The sequence below is a fragment of the Centroberyx gerrardi genome, chromosome 14 (assembly GCF_048128805.1).
Source record: "Centroberyx gerrardi isolate f3 chromosome 14, fCenGer3.hap1.cur.20231027, whole genome shotgun sequence".
In the NCBI taxonomy this organism is placed as follows: Eukaryota; Metazoa; Chordata; class Actinopteri; order Beryciformes; family Berycidae; genus Centroberyx; species Centroberyx gerrardi.
Genome location: NC_136010.1, coordinates 5,127,942 through 5,136,514, shown reverse-complemented (window position 1 = coordinate 5,136,514; position 8,573 = coordinate 5,127,942).

Below are 8,573 nucleotides of genomic sequence, written 5' to 3'. Positions count from 1 at the left end.
GAGGTCGCTGGAGGTCTACACAGCCGTTGAAGACGAGCAGAATCAACGGGACCCGAGCTCTCCCCGTTGATTTGCCACTGCAGCTTCAATGGAAGTGAACGGGCGGGCGATGCTACGCTGATTCACTACGCCGATGATTCCACTGTTTATATGAGAGCTTCTTCTTCTTGCTTACAGCGTCAGAGGAGATAGTAGCTTCACCACGGGCACGGCGGCACGCTAGGATCCTCGGTTCCATGCTCCTGTGCTCAAACTAGGAATAACAACAACCCCAGACTCTCTCCTCTTTCCTTTCTCCTCTCAAAGAAGAAAAAAAAAAAAAAAAGAGCGATAAAAGGAATCGAACTTTCTGAAGCGCTTCGCGGGTTTTTCTGGTACTAAAAGACCTCTTGTTTCGCCACCAATCGAGAAGGGGATTGAGTAACGGGGAAATACAATAACGAACGAGTAAGACGATGATGATGATAACGACGTGACCGGCACACAAAACGAGTGCGTTTTTTCGTGTGCGTCTCTCTTTCCATGGTTTGCTCTGTTTCTATCTACATTCCAGATTGGAACTGTTTCAACCCTTCCTCCCCTCTCCTCCTCCTCCTCCTCCTCCTCCTCGCCTCCCTGCGTTTTTTGAATGCTGACTCGTTCTCGCTCTATCGATTTTCCTTCCTTCCTTCCTTTCTTTCTTTTTGTCCTCTTTCCTCAACCTTCTTGCCATGTCTTTAAAGAAGTGTATAGTGGAAAAAAAAAAAAATAATAATGTAGGAATTTGGAATGCATGGAACTTTATATCCAAGACCTTACACTGTTCATCGTTACTTAACAGAGGCCATAAAGACACTGGAAAACACATCTTAGGTAGATGAATAATGAATAATGACGAAGAAGAGAGATGTCCGGGAAGGAAGAGGAAGTGACAACACAGGAATCTGGCCACAGGAAGAGGAGGAGTCATTGGTTTTGATTGATTGATTATTTGAAATGAAGCCGTATATGTGGCCGGGTTGTTTTTCAGCCATTACAAAGCCATTACCTGCAATGCTTGTGGTGATGGTGTTTCTCCAGCTGCTCTACAACATTTGGGTCTCAGATATTTTTCATGTTGTTGTAGTTATGTTTTTTTTTGTTTTTGTTTTTTACAATATTTTTTTTAATTTGCCTGTTTTTTCTGTTACAGGTTAGCTATATCGCCTTAATCATTTTTTTTATGCTTTTATTTTGAAGTAAAAGTGACATATTTTTTATTACTCCATGTTTACCCATATTTTCATCATGCCCTTTTTTTATGTAATGACTATCAGCTGGAACACTGGCCACACTGAGATTAATTTATATTTTTGGATTCACTTTATGTTTGTAATTATTTATGGTATTGTTTCTTTTTTATTTATTTATGTTTTTTTTTAATGTTTTGTTACCGCCATCAATCCTCTGTCGATTTTTCTGGCTCTTTTATTTATTATCAATAATTATAAAAGCAATAGCATTAAGAGTAAGGAAGTAAAGAGCACAATCTTGTGTCATTTTAAAAGTTAGTGGATCAGGAATGTGTTGCCTCCGTCTGTCTATCTTACCACTGAAGTACCGCTCAAGTCTGACTTAACATGGACTACAAAACGTACTCCGACATTGTACTACAGCTGTACTAATACAACATCAGAACAGGACCTCACTTATACAGAGTTTGGTACCGCCCAGATCTTCCCCTACAAACCAATCGCGAGACGTTGGTGTCTTCTATCAGCCAATCGGTGGATCGGCGTCGATTTGCTGCTTGTGTCAGCCGGCTGGGATGTGATCTGAAAGCACTGCAGGACAGCAGAGAGGCACTGAAAAGCAGACCAGTCACACATCGCTACAGAAATGGACTCTGACGTTGTCACCTCCGGGGTTTGGGTTTCGACGTGATTCTTCTGACCTTCCAAGATGGACGTTTGTCGGAGTCTGCAAAGCGCAGGCCGGCTCCTTACACATCAGCATGTGTCTTCACTCTGTCAAAATGTGCACAGTGCACGTGTAAGCACACTCTAAAAATGGTGTCAAAGAGAAAAATCAACACTAATGTGACTGAGGAACCAGAAAACACACTTGGTTGTGTCACAAAGTCACTCGCCTTTTTTTTATTTGTTTTCATTTTCTATCATGGCGGCGTCCAGACCTGCAACCCAACCCCGACCCTCTCTCTCAGACTGTCGGTTGTCATGGAAACTTCTCAGGTCAGTGTTCTCCCTGCTGTTGCTCCTGCAGTGCATTGTGGGATCTGCGGTACGGTACTCAAAACGCACTCTGTCAGGCCAAACATTGTGAGGCCTTCAGCAAACCAACGAACCAACCAACTTCTGCTGTATATTGTCTGTGTGTGAACGCTCGCTGGGAACCTTCGCATGCCTCCCGGCGCAGAAAAACCTCAAAGTCACCTCTATATTGTTCTGTTCCTAATGTTTGTATGTACGTATGTATGTGTGTGGGGGTTCTGTATGCGTGTATTGAACTACCATCATCCAACGTGGAAAAAAAACAACAACAACAAAACAAACACACGAGTTCAACCACAACAAATGCGGTGGGCAGAAGAGGCGACCTCTCATCTCCAACGTTCTATGCAATGAATCATATTTGGAAAAAATTGAATAATGAGGAGGAAAAGGGAAGAGAAACACACAAATGGGAAAAAAAAAAAATCACACAATCATTGTTTATCACGCCTGAGTAATAATGATATCAAGATTGCTTTGTTTTGGCATTCCTGGTAGATCAAAATAAGGAGATTTAGTGAATTTGTTTGTGTATAATATACAGAAGGTCACTTGTACGTCAGGAAATGATGAAAAGGGTCTTTGTTTTATTTGTGTTATGTTAACCCGGCATGTTCAGGGTCCCCTCGCCTCCTACACTGGGAGCCTCTGTGGCCGAAGGGTCTCTCTCTAAAGGTGCGTTCAGGGTAACTGGGAAATGGCAGGTTTGTGGCCTCTATCTGTAATAATGAATGAGGAGACGGCCGTGTTTTCACCAGGGATCCATCAGTCTGTTTTCAATTCAGTCAATTCATGAAGTAGAAATTCTTCAAAATACAAAAAAATGAAAATCTTTTGCCATAAACAGGTTTCTGTAACTATCAAGAAATTATCGCAAATTTGTATTTTTTTATTCAGCCAGGTAGTCCCATTGAGATGTATTGGTTTTCAAGGGAAACCTGCATCAAGACAAACAAAAACAACGTGAACGAAAAAATACAAAGTCACATAATAGAAGCGCTACAATAGGCAGTATCCCAGTATCAAAGTCCAGTTAGCAGTTTAAAGTAATAATCTGCAACATTTTCATATAAATAAAAACCAGTGTAAACTCACCAAGAGAAACCAGCTCTTTCAGTTTCCAACAAATAGATGAGTTATTGTGAATGGCAAGATCAATTTACATTTCAAACTGAATGAGCTGAAAGTGAATTTGTCGCCGTCCTCTCCTCAGGTCGGAAACTTCCCACTTCCCAGTTGTCATGAACGCACCGCAACACTCGTCAGCCATCTTGCTTTTGCTTTGCTTCAAGCATGGGCAGCTGGGTTCAGTGAAAGGTCTCGTCCAGAGTTTTATACATAGAAATACATAGAAATTATATATATATATGTAAAGCATATAGATATACAAAACAGATATCAATATATTCACTTCTACGGCTTTGGTTTTTGTCTGCTCAGGGGTGAAGAAGAAGAAGAAAAGCTCATTTTCTATTGGATAACCTCGGCCCATGTTTCACAGCGATTGGCTGCCTGACTGTGCACTTGATATTCTGTTGGAGAGAATGAAGCTTTTGAAGAATGTACAGGAAACATACAACAAAGCCAGTTCAAATAGAAATTTATATTATAGATAGCGTTATATGATATATAGAATATATTTGAGTAATAATGAATATATAATAAACCACTGACTTGCTGTAGGCCACTAGTGAAACACTATTTATTATTCAAGGCATTCCTAAACTTATTCAGCTGGTGTGAGAGAGACTGAGTCGGTGTGTGTGTGTGCGCGTGTGCATGTGTGTGTGTGTGTGTGTGTGTTTGAAGGTGCACTGCCACAACACTAATAAAAGAGAATAGAGTTAATTCATCTGAAGATTTATAAGAGTTTGCAAAAACACTGTGGAACGTAAATTTCTGTATCTCAGAAAAAAAGTTAGTTATCTGCAAAATTATCATCCGTCTTATTTGGGTTGCCAGTTTGGTAGCAGCAATTATAAAACTATATTTATGAAGGTTTTAAAGAGGTGGTATATGATATAGTAGGAAAACATCCCTTAACCCCCAACTCCTCCTTTACAATTCTTACGCCGCTTTATTTGAGTATGCCCTAATAAGTCATTTAAACTGTGTAAAAGAAGTTATTATATATATTTTTTGTGAAACATTTATGAGATGATCTATTCAGAAAACTTATTTTATCATACTGATGGATAGAGAGGGGATGGAAAGAAAGCTGGCTGGAACTTAAGAAAGAAAAGAGAGTTAGCCTTGAGATGTACGGCATGTAGAGAGTGGAAATTCACTTTATATGATGTTATCTCTGCCTGGATTTATGCACAGCCACAAAAATCAGATTCTTCACTTTACATGATCCAGACCTCGGCTTTTACTGCAGCTGCACTCGGACTGCGTTTACACAAGAACAGAAAAACTGTTTTGTTTTTATGCTTTGTGGCGCAGATGTGATGTTTTTGTGGCCATCTAAACAGGAAGAACCGTGATTCCATACGTTTTCTTCCTTTTTAGGCAGTCGCAAGAGAAAATCAGATCAGTGCGGGTTAAAAATCTAATTTTCCAATATTTTTTGTAAGACTAGAAGGGCCAAGACACTGTCAGTTGATGGCTGTTATGAATTTTAGAATTGCTTTCAAAATGTACTTTCATGACGTAAGTTTTTTAAAATCATGCAAGGGAATATTAGTTATGATTATATTTAACTGCAGTTAAGGGCTTGTTGGCCCTTTCTTGAACCCCCAAAATCCACGGGCCTCTCTGGGGTTCAGTGCAGCTGTAAGGTTGAGGATCTGATTACTGTGGTTCTGTCCTGATCCAGCCGTTCTTCTTCTGTCTGCTGTAAACAGCAGCGGACCTGGAGAGCGCTTCACAGGAACACTGCCACCGGATCAGTGACTTCACCGTGACTACAAAACACTAAAAATTAGACTTACAGCGTCAAAAGTCGTACAAACAAAACGGAGAGTTCAAAGTCACCCAAATTATTACCGACTTCCTCTTATTGTCTGTCGTATGTTTTTGGAAGTTTGTAAAAAGGAAAAAAAATCGTTTCTCAATCACTTTTGCCTCAGGAAAGCACACACTAAATGCAGCATCGCAGTGGAGATGTTCAAAAGACAATAGATAATAATGGATGGGTTTACACAGGCGCAAGAAATCTGATTTTTGACACTTTACAGCTCAGATCTGATCTCCTCATGGCCGTCTTCAACCAGGACTAACGTGTAATATTTGCGTTAGACAGCCATGAGGAAATAAACATCTAGATCTGTACCATAATGTGTTAAAATGATCAGATTTTCTGTTTCTGTGTAAATGCAGCCATGAAGGTGACTTAAATATGCATAGCAGCAAGGGCTTATATACTACAATACTGGTCAATGAAGAAAGCCATTCTGTTACTGCCCTCTAGCCAGTCGTGGTCTCTGTCTATACTCTGCATGGTCTCTGTCTATGTCCTGGAACGCGACGGACTTCGGTTCAGACCACAGCAATCACACAGTGGGCAAAACGAACAATCCACGGCCGGGTTTCTCCGAGGCGTTTCGGCACAAAGGTAACGCTTCGAGAGTTGAGCTCCAAAGCAAAAATATCCACCGTTTGATAAGAAATCTGCTCTGATGAAATGATTTCTGGGATAAAACATTTAAGAGATGAGTCTGCCCAAAAATAGCGACGATTTTGATGACAGTCTTGCCTCGAAATGTGTTTTTTTGGAACTGAACTCTTGGGTTTGTTGGTTTGCAGTAGAACACAAAGGGCCGGATTCACAGACATGAAGCCTGGTGCGAGACTGAGAGGTTGTTTCCTGTAGAGATCTGTTTTTTGGAGAAATAACTCCTCATCCAGCATGATCCATGTCTGTGAAACTGACCTGAAGAGTCTTAGCAATAAGGTTGCATTCACACACAGTCAGAGAATTGGATTTTTGACACTTTGTGGCATCGATCTCAGTTTTTTTGGCCAAGCAAGGTTGCACATACGAGGAATTCAACTCGTATGTGCAGACGTTTCTCATCTCTGTTAAAACAGCCACATGGGATCTGATCTTTCCCTGATTGGACAACCATGGCAGCAACAAATTTGTGCCATAAAGAGTTCAAAACACAATATTTTCTGAAGCTGTGTAAACGCAGCCTGCGTTCGGGAAACCCGGCCTGTGTATCTTTTCTTAACCAAAAAGGTAGCAAACAGTGCTAAACAGTGCTTTTACGTAGCAGAGTAACTGTCACTACTGTTCTTGCTGTCGGCCGTTCGGACAGTCAAACGTATAGCAGGACCGGAGAAAGATTTAAAAATAAACAAAAAATTAAAAAAAAAAAAAAAAAAAGGAAAGGTTTCACAGGTGAGAGGTTTTAAAAAGAGAGAGAATGCTGAAACAAACAAACAAAACCATGAGGAGGAAAAAAAAAGCGACAAAGTCCATCCTTCACTGTAAAACCATCAGGGAGCGTTTTTCATCTTTCACCTGTAATGAGTAGTCGATGAATAAAAGTTACAAGTGCATGACCTAGACAAGCCCCGCCCCCTCCAACTCCACCCCCCCCCCTGCCCCACCCCGCCCCCCCTCGTCCCCTCCTGAACTTCTTCGACCTTTGAACTTCCACCTCACAGGCTGCCATCTTTTTTTCAGTGTAAATACCAGATAGGAAGCGATCACAGTCCGCTCTGAACAAACAACATATAAATGCCATGAAGGCCATGTTCTGTACAACATGTAAATCTCATACATGCTACATGCCACAACATACACACACACACACACACACACACACACACAACCGTCACGGGCATGAGAGAGGCGTCGCACACAAGACAGCGACACAAGCTGCAGCGTATGCAAGCCTAACCCTCCCCGCCCAACTCTTGTGCTTTTGTGTATAAAAATGACAAAAAAATAAAATAACAAAGAAGAGCAGTTGTTGATTTTAATAATAAATTACAAAAATTGCATTGTGTACGTATGTGGCTGGCTCGTGCGGACTGTTTAAAAATCATAAAAAAGTTGTATTCGGATATAAAAAAAAACATAAAAACATATTGGTCTGTGTAGAGTTTCTATACATGTTGTGTTTGTAAAATGAGATGATATCAAAAATAAAAAAGGGAAAAACTTCCTCATAAGAAATATCCTGGCTTCCATGTAAGTTTTGGGGTGGAGAGAGAGAATTTTTTGGGAGACGGAGAGAACGAGAGAGAGAGAGAAAATTGGATGATGTGTAAAAAAAAAAACGACAAAACAAAGAAAAATAACCTAATTGAATGAAGAAAAGAGGGTAAAAAGAAAATACTAAAAAAGTTGGAGACCCTAAAAACGACTAAAAGTGTTCCATTCACTGTTGTAAGTGCAATGAGCTAAATTCCTGTTTCCCCATTGTAAAACCTTGTGTATGTTTCCGTGTATTCTTCCTGTAAATGGGTGTAGTAGACCTGGTGCATCATGCCATGTAATGTGATGAATGAAAAATTATGACCTTACAATACATTTCAATCAGGAAAAATAAATAAAAGACAAATACATAAAAACAACAAACTTGCTGTGTATGCTTTTTTCCTTTTGTTTCTTTTTTTTTTTCTTCGCTGCAACGGGACGGATTTGAAGAGTTTCGTTCCAAAATGAGCATTTGAAATAAATGATGCCTACACTCAACCGTTGTATAGGAAAAAGTCATGCTGTTGAGCATAAAATCATGTGTGTTTTTGAAATACTGACAGATGAATTTCAAATAATTGCACATTTTTGGAAGGAAATGTAATTTGCGCTGGCAGGCCAAGAGACCAAATCTGAATTAGTGATTATATCTGATAGTCTGGTGAGGCTGTTCACACACACAGCAGATTAGTGTCCAGGTTCAGACAGCAGATTGGAGTTTTAGTTATGTAAACATTGCTCAGAGACAGAAATAATCTGATTGGTTGAGTTAAACCTCAGTGGGCGGAGCCAAAGAACTACAGTTTTTCAGAGCACAAGTTAGCTAACTGGAAATCTTGAATGGTAAAGAAGGAACTCTGGTCAAAATATAAATAAAATGTAAATAGCAATGACTTAATTTTGTCATTTCCATGACCATGACATCATGATGTTGAAGGTCAGCAGCTAGCTAACTAGCTAGATAGCTATAGGCTAGTTTGGCTAGTTTGAACTTGGAAGGTCAGCTAGCTAACTAGCTAACCTAGATAACTCAGTATGGCTGGATTGTATTTTTCAGCAGAGCGTTAGGCTTCATAATATTAGCTTCCTCTTCTCTTACCTCTTGTCTTTTTCACTGGGCTTCAGTGAAACGTTAATTTAGCCAGAAAAACTGTGGTTCTTTGGCTCCGCCC